The sequence below is a fragment of the Pinus tabuliformis genome, chromosome J (assembly GCF_031772625.1).
Source record: "Pinus tabuliformis cultivar Carrire ecotype Pingquan chromosome J, CPIR1, whole genome shotgun sequence".
In the NCBI taxonomy this organism is placed as follows: Eukaryota; Viridiplantae; Streptophyta; class Pinopsida; order Pinales; family Pinaceae; genus Pinus; species Pinus tabuliformis.
This window is the reverse complement of record NC_142295.1, coordinates 1,294,150,411-1,294,168,850: the sequence shown is the minus strand read 5'-3', so window position 1 is coordinate 1,294,168,850 and position 18,440 is coordinate 1,294,150,411. Positions and strand designations below refer to the sequence as shown.

The 18,440-nt window shown below is 37.3% G+C and overlaps 1 pseudogene; it reads right to left on the bottom strand.

The window, feature by feature from the left end:
* Positions 1-16,181: 16,181 nt before the first annotated feature.
* Positions 16,182-18,136, bottom strand: LOC149232026 (uncharacterized; annotated as a pseudogene).
* Between the last annotated feature and the right edge of the window lie 304 nt (positions 18,137-18,440).

Genomic DNA, 18,440 nt, shown 5'->3' with positions numbered 1-18,440 from the left:
CAAAATCAACCTCCAGTTGATCCTAAAGTTGACCCTTCGCCTTCTTCCTCGATTGTTTCTTCCTCCCCTTCTTCCTCTTCGCCTGGTGAAAGTATTGGTACTAGTAACCAAGTGGCTAAGAAGAAGAAGAAGAAGCAAATTTAGCAGAGGGGAAACGAAGCAACCATTGTTTTGAATGCAACATTTAATGAGAAACCACCCATCAAGCCTCACAAAGTTTGATATCCATGCAAACTTTATGTAGGAGACCATCTTCTTCGAAATTGTCCTAATATTCCTCAAATCTTAGAAGAATGGTCTTCCCGTTCACATCATCCTATCTCATCAACTTCTAGAGATCATGTTGGTGACACACCATCAACTAGTGCTAGTAAAGTTGATGGAAAGAAGGATGAAGTTAAGTTTCCATGTAGGTTATGTGAAGGGAATCACCCCATTCACCTTTGTCCCTATCTGGATGAAGCCAAAAGACTGTTGGATAATTGTCCTACTTCACTGCCGTGACTTCCATCTGGTTACAGGAAACTCTCCCTAAATCCTTCACTAGTTGATGAATTGACTAACCAAAATCAATTGTCGGTCAAACCCACTCTCTCTGAAAGTGAATCCTATGAGTCTATACCAGATCTAAATCAATAGGTCAAGGTAACAATTGACCCAATTTCACCTTCAGTTAATCGTACCTTTCCTAAAGAGAGTGAACATGATACCACTCAGGTTCTTTTCATTTCTTCATATTCAAATGAGCTTGGGGGCAATCCTCCTGTTCCATCAAGACAGGAGGAAAATCCTCCCATTCTTGTAACTCAAGGGGTTAATTCTCCCATTTCTATGGTACCCCCTCCAAGTAGTCTAGTCACTTCCTTTGATTGGAATCAACTGGTAGGATTCTGCCTTCCTTCTTATGTGCCTTTCCAAATCATAGTACAAGTTTGTAATATGATTGTATCGGGCACTATTATAGATGAAGGTGCATCAGTGAGCATCCTTTCCTCAACTGCTTGGCAAGCGCTCGGTTTGCTGCCGCTTATGCCAGTTACCCAGAATCTGTTGGCTTTTAACAAAGGAATGAGTCGACCATTAGGGATCCTTCCTCAGTTACCTATTACTTTGGGAGGAAAAATCATTTATTTGAACGTGATGGTAGTCCCAAGCCCTTTAGATTACAATTTACTTCTTGGGCGCGACTATGTTTATGGCATGGAAGCTATTGTTTCCACACTCTTTCAAGTGATCTGTTTCCCGCATGAAGGTAGAATTGTCACCATTGACCAGCTTTCATTTCCCGGTCCAAATATGGCTCCTAGTCAACCATCTTCCCTAATTGGTCCTTTTGTACCAATGGTATCATCCCCGCCACGGGTTAATTATGTGGTAACCTGTTCCATACCTACATCAATTGACGATCAATTCAATGATGTTGTACATCATGTACTGGGGGCATTGGAACCAAATCTCTCCTTCATGAGCTCTTATGAGTTATGATTGACCTCGAGGATAGTTCGTTGTCTTGTGTCAACATCATTAAAAAAATGAAACAAGGAATATGAGGATACTTCCTGGTCTTGTGTTAACCTCGTTAAAAAATGAAACAAGGAATTTGAGGATAGTTCCTGGTCTTGTGTCAACCTCATTAAAAAATGAAACAAGGAATTTGAGCAGAGTTCCTTGTCTTGTGTCAAGCTCATTAAAATATGAAACAAGGTCCCAAGTTCCAAGTCAAGTCTTTGATTAGATCTCGTAAAATCCCAGTCGAGTCTTTCACTTGATCTTGTAAAAGAACCTTCATTCCATCCACCTGATAACCATGAGTAGTCTACTTAGGTGAATGTAATGAAGCTTGGGGGGCATGCACCTAGTGGTAAAGTTAAGTTTCCCTATAGGTTATGTGAAGGGAATCACCCCATTAACCTTTGTCCCTATCTGGACAAAGCTAAAAGGTGTTGGATAACTATCCTGCTTTATTGTAGCGACTTCCATCTGGTTACAGAAGACTCTCCCTTTCATCATGCTGGGGGCATGTAAACCAATCCAAGCATAGTTTTTCATTTCAAGTTTGTGTAAACATGAAATTGAATCCAAGCATAGTTCCCTATGGTTCAAGCTTGTGTAAAAATGAACCCATTTCCATTTGTAACCCTCATGATTGCCATTCTATCATCCTCTTTCATCAGATGAGCCTTGGTTTTTTTCATCCCATCGTCACCATCCCTTTGGCCGATTATACGCTTTCACTTGGTTGTTTACCCTTTTTTGAGGAACAGGTACAATGAGTGGTCCTATTAGCCAACCTCTTCACATAAATCAACATGTTTTGAGAAGTTCCAACATCATCGGAACCAGTTTCTACCTTAGACAACACTCGTTCCTCAAAATGGATTCCTCTTTAAGATCTTTTCAGACTCTCTAAATATGAAAAGATTGTTGAGCGCTTGTTTTTTTCCAACTCGTTAAAGGATTAGAATCGATATCTACTCAGTATAGTTTTACCTCTTTTTTGGGCTAAGTTAGATTAACTATGAAAAAGGTACTCATTGATCAAACATGATCAATAGGTTCCCTCTTGTATTGTTTTATGCCTTTTTGGAATCGAAAGATTAACTTACGAAAAAGAACTTGTGGAGTTTCTTTTTTGTCCCTTTTCAAACTCTCTAAACATGAAAAGGATCAAGTTCTCTTTGTCTTTAAACTCGTTAAAAACATCAAATAGCGACAAACTTGTCCATCTAGACAAGACCGAGTTTCACCTTCGCTAGACTCGTTAAAACATCAAATAGCGATGGATTCACCCGAAGGGTGGAATTATACAACAAGCATATGTTATCCTCCTCAAGCTTGATAAAAAATAAAGAGGTACTGGTCAGAAATGATTGGGGAAAATGGGAAAAAGCTGGGAACACTTTATGGTAGCAGGTCGCTCTTGAACATGACACTTTCACCTCATCACCATGACTATGTGGGTTGGGTCATTCAACTTGATGGTTATCACACTGTTGGTCTATCATACCATCCATCACTTTGTTTTGGGTCATTGCTACCAATTCACTTCAGTGTCGCTAATATGTTCAAGAGAAATCATTCAGTTCAAAAATTCATCCTTTACAATACAGTAAACCTTCATTTTCATGTCCACCATTCCTAAACCTTGTGTCGTCAGTCGATATTAAATCTCCAAAATCATTTACCTCGTTTCATGTCGTTGATGTGGGATACATCAAAGCCCTCTTGTGACCAGTTGCTTGTCGACATCAGCACATCATCCAAGAAGTTGACTTAGAAACACCCCTTCAGTACCTTGAGGCTTACATACATCAATGGCAGGTTTCTTGCTTCTAGCGATAGGTTGACATCACTAGCCCTCGACCGAAAGACTTCGTATGGTGTTCGACATCAAATCATTTATTCACACCATGCAAAATGCACTGCAGTACCTTGAGGGTCATTATCATTATCAGTGATTCCTCTCGTATCTGTTAACAGCTTACATCATTGGCTGGTAATCAGATGATGTCTCTCCATGTTCGACTTCAAATCATCTATTCACATGGTTAGACATGTACTTGAGCAAAAGATTGGATGAGATTAAAGACCCTGGATCTAGTTTCATCCATCCGAGCTGCGATATATATTTTCAGGAGTGCTATATCAAATGTAAAATGGCCTTACATTCATGGTCATCCATTCATGAGTCTATATCTATATATGACTATATTTGTACATGTAATGAAAGTTTATAAAACTGAGCATGGGTATGCCTTCCCTCAGCTAAATTGTGAGGAAAAATCAAAGTATCATGATATATGTATTATAACTGATGCAGGCCTCCTTCCATTTCAAAACCTTCTCTCCAAGTGGTAAAGCATCTCACTTGACATGTTTATTTTCGACTTCATACTTTAGGGGGCAATTGTTATAGGTCAATTTGGGCACATCAACCCTAGCTTCCAGATCTGTATTATTAGGGTTCATCAATCCCTAATTCAGTTGTTTTCATTCCCTAATGAAGTCAACCTACATCATGCTTGCCTCCCAAGAGTTTCCATGTCACCATTCATCCAAAAGGTTCCCCTAGAGAGATCAACGCAGGTGGCCCATTATCAGGCTGCAATGCATTACAAGAACTACACTGTTTGGGTGCTATGCATCACACCTAGCCATTGTTTCACCTGCGCTGAGCGAGATTGATCGAATTTTTGAAATGAAGCCATTGGATTTCCCATCCAATGGATGCTTCTGGAAGTTTACAGATGGATTGAGCTCACTTTTGGATGAGGAAGAGGATGAATGAACCTTAATCCATTATCCCTTCCTCCATGGAACCACTTCCCAATTTTGGCAAAGCATTCATGAGGGCCATTAATGGCTTAACCTCCTCCATTCAGCTATAAATTGACCAAGCACTCAAAGGCTGGTCTAGGCTGGAATTTCTTTAGCTAAGGAAGTGTTGTTTGAATGAGATTAGTAAGAGTATTGTAATGAAGTCAAATTGTTGCTTCATGAGGAGAGAGGGATTTGAAGCTGGAAGGATGACACTGAATTGAGCATGCATCTACATGGGTTGTAATCTTTCCTTCTATCAATAAAGAATTCTAAGCTTTTTCCATTCATGTGTTTATATGATGTATATCGTATTCTTGATTCTATGATATGTTTAGTTAATATATCGTCATTATTGTATGCTTTGATGGGTTTCTGTCTTGGCTTGTGTGTAGGTACTTTCCAAGTGAGTTAAGTACGGAAAGGAGTGGTGAAATTGGTCAAAGAAAAGAGGGATCGAGCTAAAGTTACAGGTTGGTACCTTTGTTCTTCTTTCTCTTATCTGTTAACTATAGGAAAAGAAACGAATTACTCTATCTGTTGTTTGTAGACTAGCTACTAGGTCTAGAGGGTTTGGTGTTTGAAGAAACACTAAATTTGCCCAAAACAATACCTCAAAAATTTTCCATCCCACTGTTCTTCGAGCTTGAGAAGGAGAGGGCCAGAACTCACCGATGGATGCAGATCGCCAAATCAAAGGGGGTGGAAGACATTGGGCACATGGAAGAGAAACTCAAAGAAATGGGCAAAGAGCTAAGTGGCTTGAGGGATAGAGAATCTATAATGAGAAATCAACTAGAGACAAAAAAATGCATGGCTGAGGGGATAGTTATAGGAAAGAGAGAACCAACTGGCAAGTATGGCTAGCCTCTCCTTGGAGGCAATCTAGTGTAGGATGCCAACTAAATCCTATGCTCTCTACCTCAAAGAAAAATGGTTGTAGTTTCAGATTAAGACACTAGCACAGAGGGGAACCATGCCATTTCAGGACTACAGGTAGTTTATTGATCTTTGTGATCAAAGTACACTAGAGGATAGGGCCAAAATGGCTGAGTTTTATTTGCACAACATGGCCCTCACAGACATGAATGTATGGGACCCTAATGCCAAGCTAGGATATCTACAATTAATGGCTTTCACATCATGGATGGACCATGAGGAGTCAAGAGTTGTAAAGATGAAAAGGATATTGGCAAGAGAGCAAACTAAACCTCTTTTGATCAGAGCTGAATAATCAAATCCCATGGCCCTCATCAATACCCATAATTTGATTGCAAATGATCCTCAGCTGGCACCTAGATATCTTGCTGCCCAAGAGCAAGCAATTTCACATTTTGAGGACATGTTTAGGTTGCTAGGAGATGATAGTATACATGCTTGCCTGAGGAGATGGAACACCCTTCCATACAGCTTAAAGATAAGATAATATCACTCCCCTCAAAGGTTAAGAGAGGCATTCAACAAGACACCTATGTATAAGAAATCTATGCAAAGGTTGAAGGTCAATTAGATAGGCCTAAAACTTAGTCCACCACTACTCTTAGGGATGCTAGAAGGGAGAAAAGAAGAAGAAGAAAAGAGGCAGTGGGAAGAGGTAGAAAAGAAAGCAGGCTTCTATGAACAAGAAGAGGAGACCACAACAAAGGCATGGGATTTCAGAGAGGCTACCAGAGCCATGAAGGATATGGATATTGACTAAGTTTCTCAGAGGATGAGCAACACTTTCAGTAGGAGGGTGATGATGAGCCTCATCATTGGGTAATTATATGGGCCTTAATTCACCTTGTAGCTTAGTCAAACCAACTATTCTCATAACTTATTGCATACTTTTGATTATATTTTGTTTTTGAGATGAATTAGAGTTGGATATTTTGATTTGTGGTCTAATATGCATTTAATGTAGGATTAAACGAGAAAATCAGGGAATTTTGGCAAAGACCAAGGTCAAAACTCAAATGGGAGAAAGGAGAGGGATTATCGAAGGTAAATTCTCCTCATTTACTACCCCTCCATTTGAATATTCCTCCATCAGCTCGGAGTGCAAACAACCAAAATATGAGGACTATGTAGGTTTTGACCCTGTACAGAAACTACCTGCATACGAATTCTAAAACACAAAAAATAAACAATGTGAGAGCATAAACATAAAACACATATACACAGAGATTTTCCCCTAGATCCCAAAAGCGGGACTACCAGCTTGATTTTTCACTATTTTCCTTTCAATGTTACAATACATATTTATACATGCCAAAGCATCCAATACCATGGACTGAAAAACCATTGCATCCAAAACCATGGACTGAAAACCATCACGTCTAAAACCATGTGCAAAAATCATGCACAAAACCATAGGTAGGTCTGCCCAACCTAACATACGGTCCAAAACCAAAATTTTCCGGACCGTTGCTCGAGACCCCATAGAGTGGGGTTACCTGCACCCCTCAAACCCCATGTGACTCCCCCCGCTACGCAATCAGCACAACGAAGGGGGGGCTCCGCCCCCTTCTTACCACTCGGTTAACTACGTGGGCTAGTCGTGGAAATAATATAACACAACCCAACATTCTGCCACTTGTTGTTTTCTTTCCACAAGGGGCCACAAGACAGTTTAGTCATCTATCCAGCCCTACAATGCCCATTGTTTCTCTACACCAAGAGAACTTCTCAGAGCTCACAGATTTTTTCAATGCATCTGTAGTATTCTTCAAAGTGTCCACCTTTACCAACAACACCTTTTTGTCTTCTATCATATCCCTCACAAAGTGATACTGAACATCAATGTGCTTTGTCTTTGAATGATATGTAGGATTCTTTGCCAAGAAAATTGCACTTTGGCTATCCCAGTCTATCCTTATAGCTCCCTATACTAAGCCCATACTTGAACACAATCTCTGCAACCAAACTGCTTCCTTTCTTGCATGAGTGGCTGCCATGTATTCTACCTCTGTAGTTGATAGTGCCACTACGGATTGTTTCTTACTCATACAACTAACTGCACCTCCAAATAGGTTAAACACATACCCACTTGTAGATCTTCTTTGATCCAGATCTCCAGCCTAGTTCGCATCAGCAAAGCCACGGATATCCAAAACTCTTTCCAATCTTGGTCTTCCTTGGTAGCACAAACCATAATCACTAGTGCCATGCAAATACCTGAAAACCTGCTTCACTGTTGTCTAATGCTCCTTCCCTACTTTTGACATAAACCTGCTCAATACTCCCATTACATGTGTAATGTCTGGTCTAGTATAGACCATCACATACATCAGGCTACCAACTGCACTTGCATATGGAACACGGGACATATCCTCTTCCTCTTCTTGTGTCTTAGGACACTATTCAATAGATAACTTTACACCTACAAGAATAGGAACCTTCATCGGTTTACTATCCTGCATATTAAACCTCCGCAATATTGTCTCCACATACTTCCTCTAGTTTAACCAGAGCTTCCTCTTTGCCCAATCTCTTTTAATTTCCATTCCTAAAATATAGTTTGTAGCACCAAGATATTTCATGTCGAATTTAGAGGACAATTGGGTCTTCAAATCCTGGATAATTTCTTTGTCATTTCCAACCAGCAACATATCATCCACATACAAGACCAGATAAATAACATGGTCACCAATTAATTTAAAATACACACAGTGATCTTCTTTGCTTCTGGTGAAGCCAAGTCCCCGTATAAATGTATCAAATTTTTTATACCATATCCTTGGTGACTGTTTTAACCCATACGAGGACTTCTTCAACTTGCATACCGGTTCTTTCTTACCCTTAACCGCAAAGCCTTTAGGTTGCTTCATGTATATCTCCTCTTCCAGATCTCCGTGAAGAAATGTTGTCTTCACATCCATCTATTCTACCTCAAAATCAAAAGCAGCAACAACAGATAAAAGTAATCTAATAGAAGTTGCCTTGGCAACAGGAGAAAAAATATCACCAAAATCAATTCCCAACACTTGGGAATAACCTTTTGCTACCAACCGAGCTTTGTATTTCTCCACCTTTCCTTTTGCATTTATCTTTTTCTTAAACACCCATTTACTGCCAATGGGTTTCCTTCCAGCCAGCAACTCCATCAAATCCCAAGCCTCATTTTTGTGCAAAGATGCCATTTCATCAACCATGGCCTCTTTCCATAGTTTTCCATCCTCTAAATCTATTGCTTCCTTCACAGTTCTGGGATCATCATCAGTAATAGATAAAGAAAAATTTGAACAGAAAGCAGATGGACTATACCTTTCTGGCTACCTTCTTTCTCGAACTGATCTTCTCACACCCAAAGTTTGTGGCTCTTCATCTTCTGATTCCTTCTCTATTGTAGAGTTTGATTCTTCCTCCTTTAGCTCAAACTCTATCTTCTCAGGTTCCTTTGGTTGGACTTCATGTTTAATAACATTTTTCACCTCTCTAAACACCACATCTTGGTTATACACAACCTTCCTTGTTACTGGGTTCCAAAGCTTATAACCTTTAAACCATCCTCATACCCAACAAAGATGCACTTTTCAGATTTACTATAAAACTTGGTTCATTTCTCCTTTGGAACATATACATATGCATCACATCCAAATACCCTCAGATGTGAAAGAGAGGGTTTCTTACAAGTCCATACCTCTTGTGGAGTCTTATCCTCCAACGCTAATGAAGCTGATCTGTTGACCAGGTAACATGTTGTCTCCACTGCCTCTACCCAGAATTCCTGTCCTAACCCAACACCACTGAGCATGCTTCTTGCCGTTTCCATCAACGTCTTGTTCATTCTTTCTGCAACTTCATTTTGCTGAGGTGTATATGGAGTAGTCTTCTACCGTGCTATACCACACTTCTTACAAAATTCTTCAAATTCCTTACTACAAAACTCTCCACCATTATCTGTCCTCAACACCTTTATCTTCTTCTATGTCTGGTTTTCCACCAGAGCCTTAAATTCTTTAAACTTGTCAAAGAATTCAGATTTCTTCTTAAGGAAATATATCCATGTATTCCTTGAGAAGTCATCTATGAATGGTACATAGTACACAAACTTACCCAGTGATGGAACCTTCATAGATCCAAACACATCACTATGCACAAGCTCTAATATCTGATTCGCCCTCTTACCACCAGAGGGGAAACGCAGCCGATTCTGCTTCCCATATACACAATTTTCACAAAAATCAAAATCCAAAGAGCTATTACTCATACCTTCTACCATACCTTTACCATGAAGTATTCGAAGGCCCTTCTCTACAATATTTCCAAGCCTTTGATGCCACAACATGGTCTTATCTCCAGAGACCACTAGATTTTCTGCTCCTTTTTCAGGAACCACAGAACTGTTGCACCCATCAACAATAGTGCTACCTTGCAACTTGTACAAAGTTCCAATCCAAACTCCCCGCATCAATACCAGTGCTCCCCGAACAATCTTGCATGTATCCTTCTCGAACACTATTTTTACACCTACATCATCTAGATTGCTTACAGAAATCAGATTTCTGGCTAATGCAGGAATATGCAGAACTTTGTATTTAAATCCTTCCTATCATGAGAATGTATAAATGAAGTAGGACATCATAAAAATTGACCTCAATGAGGTCCTTTAACAATTTCTACAATATCAATATTTGTCTTGCTGCGATATCTCAGATAGAAAAAAGAACATATCTGCAAAAGATAAAACCATATATTACTTATGTTCAAACTATGTATATGGTGTATTCTTATGTAACTTTTTAAGATGTCCCTTTGCCTTTACCAAAGCAGGTTGTAGCTTGGTTAAGCTCTATATCCTTTCATTAAACATCAATTTCTGCAAGATAAATGTCACATATTATTCTTTCCCATTTTTCAACATGCTAGATACAATAAATTGAAAGTCACATAAAAGAAAGAGAAAACCATTTTCTAACCAAAAAAAGAAAACAAACAGTGCCTCTAATAAAACTTCACACCTCATAAATTACTCTGCCACGTGCTCAGACTAAAGGTGATATTCTTTGAATCGTCTTTAGGTCATATTTAATGCGATATTCATATGTTTACCATGATGTAAATTTGGTGTTAAAAGAAATATATGAATCTAGGTTATTATCACTGAAATTCAAGTATAATTCAAAAAAATAATGTCATTACAAGGTATGGAGAGAGAAATATCTTCATAACTAGGATTCTCTATTTTAGTTTGATTTGAGTTGAGTTGGAATTTGAATATATAGTTTTCTCTAAAGAAGTGAAATAGAAAGACGAGAATCGAAAAAACCTATGAATTTTTAATTAATTCATATTATATATCTCTAAAACAGCCAGGTCATCCCTCTCTGCTATTTGATATAAATTTATTGGCATAGAATAATAATGAATTAACTATCAAACACAACGATGCAATATATTAACCAAGGAAAGAAAAATGACATGGATTTGGTATTTGTGTGCTCAAAGGAAATCTAACAATGGTTGCATGCTTTATTTATCATGAAATAATATTGAAGACAAATGTTGGTTCAGAAATTGAACTCCATTACCAATAGGAGATGGTCATGTTGGGTAAGGAAAGGATGAATTGAAGGGCTCAAGGTCTAGCTCAAATACATATTTATCCTAGTCACTACAAAATACAAAGTTGTCATCATTTTCTTATCCAGGTAAAAATAAAAGTGAGTTTGTATTTGTGCATTTGTGATAGTATATGAAAAAGAGAGCACTAGTGGAAATCAAAGTGCAGCATCCCATCATTTAACCTAACAAAAAACATATATATTCAATTGTTGACTACAGTGGAAATCAAATGTAAAACCCACTCAACTTGATCTTTACATGGCATAGCCATAATGAACTAGTACAATAGAAGCATGCTAACTCATAAACAAGAGATGATAAAAAAGAATAATGGAACATTATTTCTTGCCACATAATTGGCATGAATAAAATTTCCACACAATCCATCCAAAAAATGAGAAGAAATTATGGAAAAAAACATATCATTAGTGTTTTTTACCCTCTTTATCACATGTAGCCTAGGGAAGTAGAGGAGGCCAAATGTAGCAGGATTCCAATTGTGTGGGATATAAAAATAGAAATGTGGGAAAACATGCTTACCAATTCACAAAATATCACTCTAAATAATATAACATGTTGAGGATAGTAATGATGAAAACAAAGCATGTATGAAGATCAAGCATCTTATTGGTCATCAATTAGCAAGGCGGCTGGTAATTTTTACTTGTAAAAAAAAATAATCATAATTAGTGTAATGACTGTGTGGATCATTTTGTGAATTTTTTCACATTTATATTATGGCGTCCTTGCAGGAGAGAGTGATGAAATTTCTCCAGGTTTGGTCAGACTGGTTTCTCTTTTCAGATGTTTATGTGAATGTATTGAGAGATACCTTTCTTCGGTTTGGAAATTCAAGTGTCCCTCCTTTTCATTCAATATGTAGAGATGCCCCATCATTGACGGACCTTGATAATTCTAAAGCCAATCTTACAGACATAACAGACAGATCTGGTCCAAATCAAGATGTTGCTCTGGCGATTGGAGAGGGAGAAGCAACTCGAGATTTTTTAGTATTCCTCTTGTGGAGCTTGAAAGATAGTGTAGAAAAAATAGTTTACCTATTTGTGGTGGTAGGGAGGTAATGGTTTTTCGATTTCTTAGGTTAGAAGAAGCAAAGAAGCATAAGAACCAAGATCAAGATGAGGATGTCAGGTATGGGTATAACTTTTCAATCAAAGGGAAGCATGCAAGAGAAATTTATGCTTATTTAAAATTGGGAGGGGGAAGGTAGAGCACGGGTGAAGAAAGAAACTCCATACTTGATGATGATAAGGATTATATATCCCTATCATCATCTAAGAAATTTTTTTAGGAAAAATCATCTTTATGGTCACAGGTTGAGGAACGTGAATCAGTGGATGCCTCTTGCAGTAGAACTTTACCAAAAAATGATGGTGTGGTGATGGTAGTGTCACGTGATGTGCCCCCAAAGTTTCAAAATATTCTAGGCAATGTCAAGGAAAATTGCTTTCTCTACTCCTTAACTCATATTTCGCCCCATCTGTGTTTTGATTGACCAATTATCAAGATCATAGAATGATCTTCTCTTTAATGAGGGAGTCCAAGGGCTAACAGCTTAAGGATATGATCAATTTATTTTTTTTAAACAGGGAGTCTTGTCTGACTTGCAAGGACTTGGGTGTCAAACTTGCTACTGAGCCAATGTTATTCACATGTCAAAATTTTGAGTATGACTTAGAGTTGAGTTTGACTGAGAGGATTTTTCTTAATACTGTTGAGTCAAGGAAAATAATCAAATTCAGAGTCCATTTGAATTATGATTCATGAAGTGTATACCATAGTTGGTGAGATTAATAGGGCTCATCCTTTCCGTGATGCGTTACATTCGAATGGCATGAATGCATGAATTTGAAAAGGTTGAGATATGATATAAATCTTGGGAATTTTTGAGCAAATAAATAACCCAAACCTGAAACTTGAGATATGATATAAATCTTGGGAAATTTTAACCAAATACATAACCCAAACCTTAAACCTAGTAGTGTGAAATCCATTGTTTGAAGTGTAGCTACTAAATACAAATTTTATCTTTTAGGTTTCTATGATCGTCGTAATTGTGTAGATCTTCTTCCGGATTCATCGCATTAGGTTTCTTTTGATCAACGTTTTGAACCAATAATGGTGGTTCATCTTCCGGATGTGAAAGATAAGTGGAATATTGTTCTTATTATTTCAATAAATAGATATATGAGATGCATTGCCAACAGATGTTAGAGAATGGTTGATTTTGGCAAAGGATGGAATAATTGATGAATCTCTGCATCTCTTTAAGAATGTAAGATCAGTCTTCTTTTTCATTAAGAGCAATCTGTATCGTTCAAATCTTCAAACTTTTTTCATTATCTCCCTTCCGTATCGGGTGAGTATTTTATCTTTTAGGTTTCTGCAATCGTCATAATTGTGTAGATATTCTTCCAGATTCATCACATTAGGTTTCTTTTGATCGACGTTTCGAACCAGCAACGGTGGTTCATCTTCAAGATGTGAAAGATAAGTGGAACATTGTTCTTATTATTTCAATAAATAGATATATGAGATGCATTGCCGACAGATGTTAGAGAATGGTTGATTTTGGCAAAGGTTGGAATAATTGATGAATCTCTGCATCTCTTTAAGAATGTAAGATCAATCTTCTTTTTCGTTAAGAGCAATCTGTATCATTCAAATCTGCGAACTTTTTTCATTATCTCCCTTCCGTATCGGGTGAGTATTTTATCTTTTAGGTTTCTGTGATCTTCATAATTGTGTAGATCATCTTCTGGATTCATTGCATTAGGTTTCTTTTGATCGACGTTTTGAACCAGCAATGATGGTTCATCTTCAGGATGTGAAAGATGAGAGATTCATCAATTATTCCAACCTTTGCCAAAATCAACCATTCTCTAACATATGTTGGCAATGCATCTCATAGATCTATTTATTGAAATAATAAGAACAGTCTTCCACTTATCTTTCACATCCTGAAGATGAACCACCATTGTTGGTTCGAAACGTCGATCAACAGAAACCTAGTGCGATGAATCCGGAAGAAGATCTACATAATTATGATGATCGCAGAAACCTAAAAGATAAAATACTCACCCGATATGGAAGGGAGATAATGAAAAAAATTCAAATATTTGAACGATATAGATTACTCTTAACGAAAAAGAAGACTGATCTTACATTCTTAAAGAGATGCAGAGATTCATCAATTATTCCAACCTTTGTCAAAATCAACCATTCTCTAACATTTGTCGGCAATGCATCTCATATATCTATTTATTGAAATAATAAGAATAGTCTTCCACTTATCTTTCACATCCTGAAGATGAACCACCGTTGCTGGTTCAAAACGTCGATCAAAGGAAACCTAATGCGATGAATCTGGAAGAAGATCTACACAAATACCAATTTCTTAAATACTTTTAAAAATTAACATACAAATAATTTATAAAAGCAGAGCATCTTGTTGTCAATCAAATGTCAAACCAGATAACAATTCAAGTGATAACCCACAATGACAATCCAAAACCAGCAAGGTGTATTGGAAAATTGTTCAAAACTCATTAGGAATATCCTAATCCTATAGTCTGCTCGTCTAAAGCAAGTTGCTCATCTAAAGAAACCAAAAATGTTACCTTGCATAGGAAGCATGGAATGTTAATAATATAGATGACAAAAAGATAAATAATTAAAACGGGTTGTCGGAACCAACACAAACAGTGAATGATAAACAAAATGAAAATGGGGCAAAATGTTGCATACCCACTCCATGAGACTACCATCTGCTTCCATACTTGATGCTGCCCAAGACTAAGCAGAGCATTCAACTAGTGTCCACATCCTCATATCCATGGTAGAATTAATCCTCATATCCACATACAACCTACATTGGTCATACCCTTCTGTAAAGAACAAATAAAAGAAAATGAAGCTAGAAATCCTTTTTACTAGTCAACAGTTTAAAGATTTTGAAGCCTGTATTTAAAAAGAATATTCTCATACCAATATCCTTTCTTGATTTGAAACTCTATTCAAATACATCACTTCTTCCAAAAACTTTACATATCGTGGATCATCATAATTCAAGTCATCAGTTAAACGAAGTTCCATCATCTCTAGAGTAGGGGTGCTCTGAAGAAAGCAACCTAATACACTGATTTCTCTATCATGAAATTTCGTTATGTATACATAATCATGTATCATACGAAGATGAGGGAGTGGGGATCTAAGACATCGAGGTATGGGATATTTTTGAAGTTCCTGCATTGCATTTCAAAATCAAAATAAGCCAACTCTGCACTCATTTACGAGGTAAAAGACATAAATTCATTATGAACATCATGGAAAAAAACCATGGAAGAATTTTATGGTATTTTCACATCTTATAGAAGGTTAATTTTTTAATTTAGGTAGTGTGGATTTGCATTAAGGAATAGATATGAAACAAATTCATTACTTGGTTTTGTTTCATATCTATTGGATATATTGAATCAGCAAACAAGACATAATAATGAACCAAAACATAATAGTCAACCTAAGCTACATCAATATATGCTTTGTATAAAAAACAATTATGCTATACCTTGACAACTAAGTAGAAAATGCAAACACTCTTAAACATTGAAACATGTTGTTTGCTGCACATGTAAAAGAAAAGCAAAAATTTTATTCTTACCAAAATAAAGTTTTCACCCATTAACAAACGCTAGAGATTAGGAAGCCTCTCGAACAACAAATTGAGAAGACACATATTTCTTTAAGAAAAGGCCCAACACATATGACCAACTCCTTTAATGATTTAAAGCTCCCCATCATCTCAATCAATATGTCCACAAAGAAATTGTACGCATTATCAGGACATGAGTCCATTTCTAGTACGGTCAAATTACTTCCACATTGCATATTGAGTCTCAAGATAGAGCATGAAATCTCTTGAAACAATATCCCATTCACTCTCAAATCTTTTATCATGTATGCCCTTACATACACATACAGGATAACCTATGTTTATAGCTATTTATCTTTTATCCACAAACAACCTGCATTTACACTGGTTTCACTATAAAGCCTTGAAAGTAATAGTAAAATCTAGACTTACATGGTCGTAGTTTGAAGCAATGCGATTGAAGAGGTTTTTTCCGTATCTAGCAGTTGTTTGATGCAAATTCAGCAATTCCTCTACCGAGGACCCCAAATGCAGGGAGTGCATAGAAGGTTGAATACTAACGATCGAATATTCTTTATCGTTTGGCTAGTCAAGTGGGGCGTCCGATCAAATTGGATGAGAATACAACTAAGCTTCAAAAGGGTTCCTATGCAAGTGCTTTTAAATGATATCTCTTGGAAGATTCAACATAGTACTCATTATCATCATACAGAGGACCACCCAAAAATAGACCATCTGATCCTATCAAAGTTTGAAGAACCAAGTCACCCTTTTTCAAAAGGCCATTGCTATTGCCATTTTGAGCAATTATTTTAATGTCAACACCTGGGATTGCCGGCAACACTGACCCTGAATGTACTTTCTTGGGCGCCCCACAAAATCAGGAATAGCAGGTTGGCACCCATTAGTTTTAATAGCAACGTGTTGACTTCTTGGATAAAATAAGACCTTTTCAAAATTGTTTTTCTCACTAGCATTCCTTTTATCTCTTGGAACAAATACCAATTCATCTTCAAGATTAACCCAGTGAGTGTACTGATACACAACAATGTTGCTTGGTTCATTAGCACTTGAAACAAATTTGACATCATTGATCATATCTATAAATTCACCCTCCTTTTTCCATATGTCTACAATAATGCTTTGAGACAACTCGTTTGCTTTAGGATAAGAACTTGAATCAACATGTATTTCACCACTCAGTAGATATTTTTCACCAGTCAAATATATAGGCTTATGGTTCAATACATTGGATTCTAATGAAGACATTCCAAAGAAAATGCATGAGTTCAAGAAAGGAAGCATGTGCACACCAGGAGCTTCTAATCAGATTTACTGCCATCCTTTCTCAATCAACAAATTCATGGGTTCTTTATTTGGCTATACAATGTAAGAAGCCATAGGATGAGTAGACATAATACACAACCAATATCATTTTTGGATAAACACTATCTCTAAATGATCAGAAACACCAACATTGACATCAATAACCTTTCTCTCCCAACACGAGTCATCATCCCAGTCTAACAAATCAAATGAAGGTCCATGTTTTACCTCAAGACACCATGCACCAAGTAAGAATTTTTCAAATATGAAGTCACTTCTCTCATTTTTTAAATTTAAAGAGTTCAACTTCTCTAAACCCAGAGTTCAATAGCCAGAGAAGTAAGTGATATAGAAATCGAGGAGTCACATCCTTCCTTACATATCACCAATCCATGGATATCAACAAGGGCCTTTACAAATTCAATGCCAAGCATTGGTCTAGTTACTGTCACATCAATATGTGATGGTGAAAATTGAAGACAAGAATCACTTTCTGCTTTATTGTCAGTGGGGATATTTGATATCCACCTGGTTGAACCTCGAAACAAAAGTTTCCCATATCATCAATCCTATTTACTTGAGGCTTAACATTCTCTGGCTCGTGTGTCAAGCCAACCTGACGCTTTCCAAAATAGCCATCTGTCACTAATTTTAGGGAACCACAAATATTATAATGTGTTGCTTCTATCTCTAGGATTGAAGCCATGTTTGGCAAAACCATGAAATTCTCCAAACTGCTAAACTCAAAGTAATCCTTCTCAGCCTTGATTGTGTAGCTTGTTGATGTTACCCAATCAAGTTTGTAATATCCCTGGACATCTGTTGTAGCTCTTTCTTGTACATCAACTAATATCTTAACACCTTCAACACCAACACCTTTAGAAGTCACGACACGTCCTCCAACTGAGAACCCTGTGACCTGAAATGGTTGAGATATATTAACATGAATTTCAACCAGAACCTCTATAGATGGAGGTGAAACATAAAATATTGTATTCTCACCATTGTAGAATGGCAACAACCTATATTTTCCACATGGAATAAAATTAAAAGAAAATTCCCATTTGCATCAGATATTGCATGACAAAGTGCTTGATTTGGCTAAGGAGCTGCTCCAGAACCCTGAGGGCACTTCACCTCATGGACATCATCTGAATAAAGGTATACATGAACACCTAAAACAAGGTTACCCTGAGAAACAACCAAGTCATCCATATCATAACCAGGGACAGAAAAGATGTCATCTACTACCAGATTTCCAAAGCCCAACTCCATCTCTTAGCACAATTGTTAAGAGAACATGAGAATCATGTATTTGAAAGAGAATATTATAGAAAATATACTCTATAAACCTCAATCATTGTACCTCATGCATAGCGCCATCCTGGCTAGGGTTGACATTAGGTATGATGTTGTATCTTCTTCCTCTGTTTAACAATTGGCTCACAGAGCCAACTCTTTCCACTTCTTCACGTTTGATTTCACGGAGGGCTACTGTGTCCTCTAGACACTCATCCTTAAGGAATAACTCTGAAATATTTATGTGGGCAGAGTCAATGTTGGGAATATTTAGCGACAT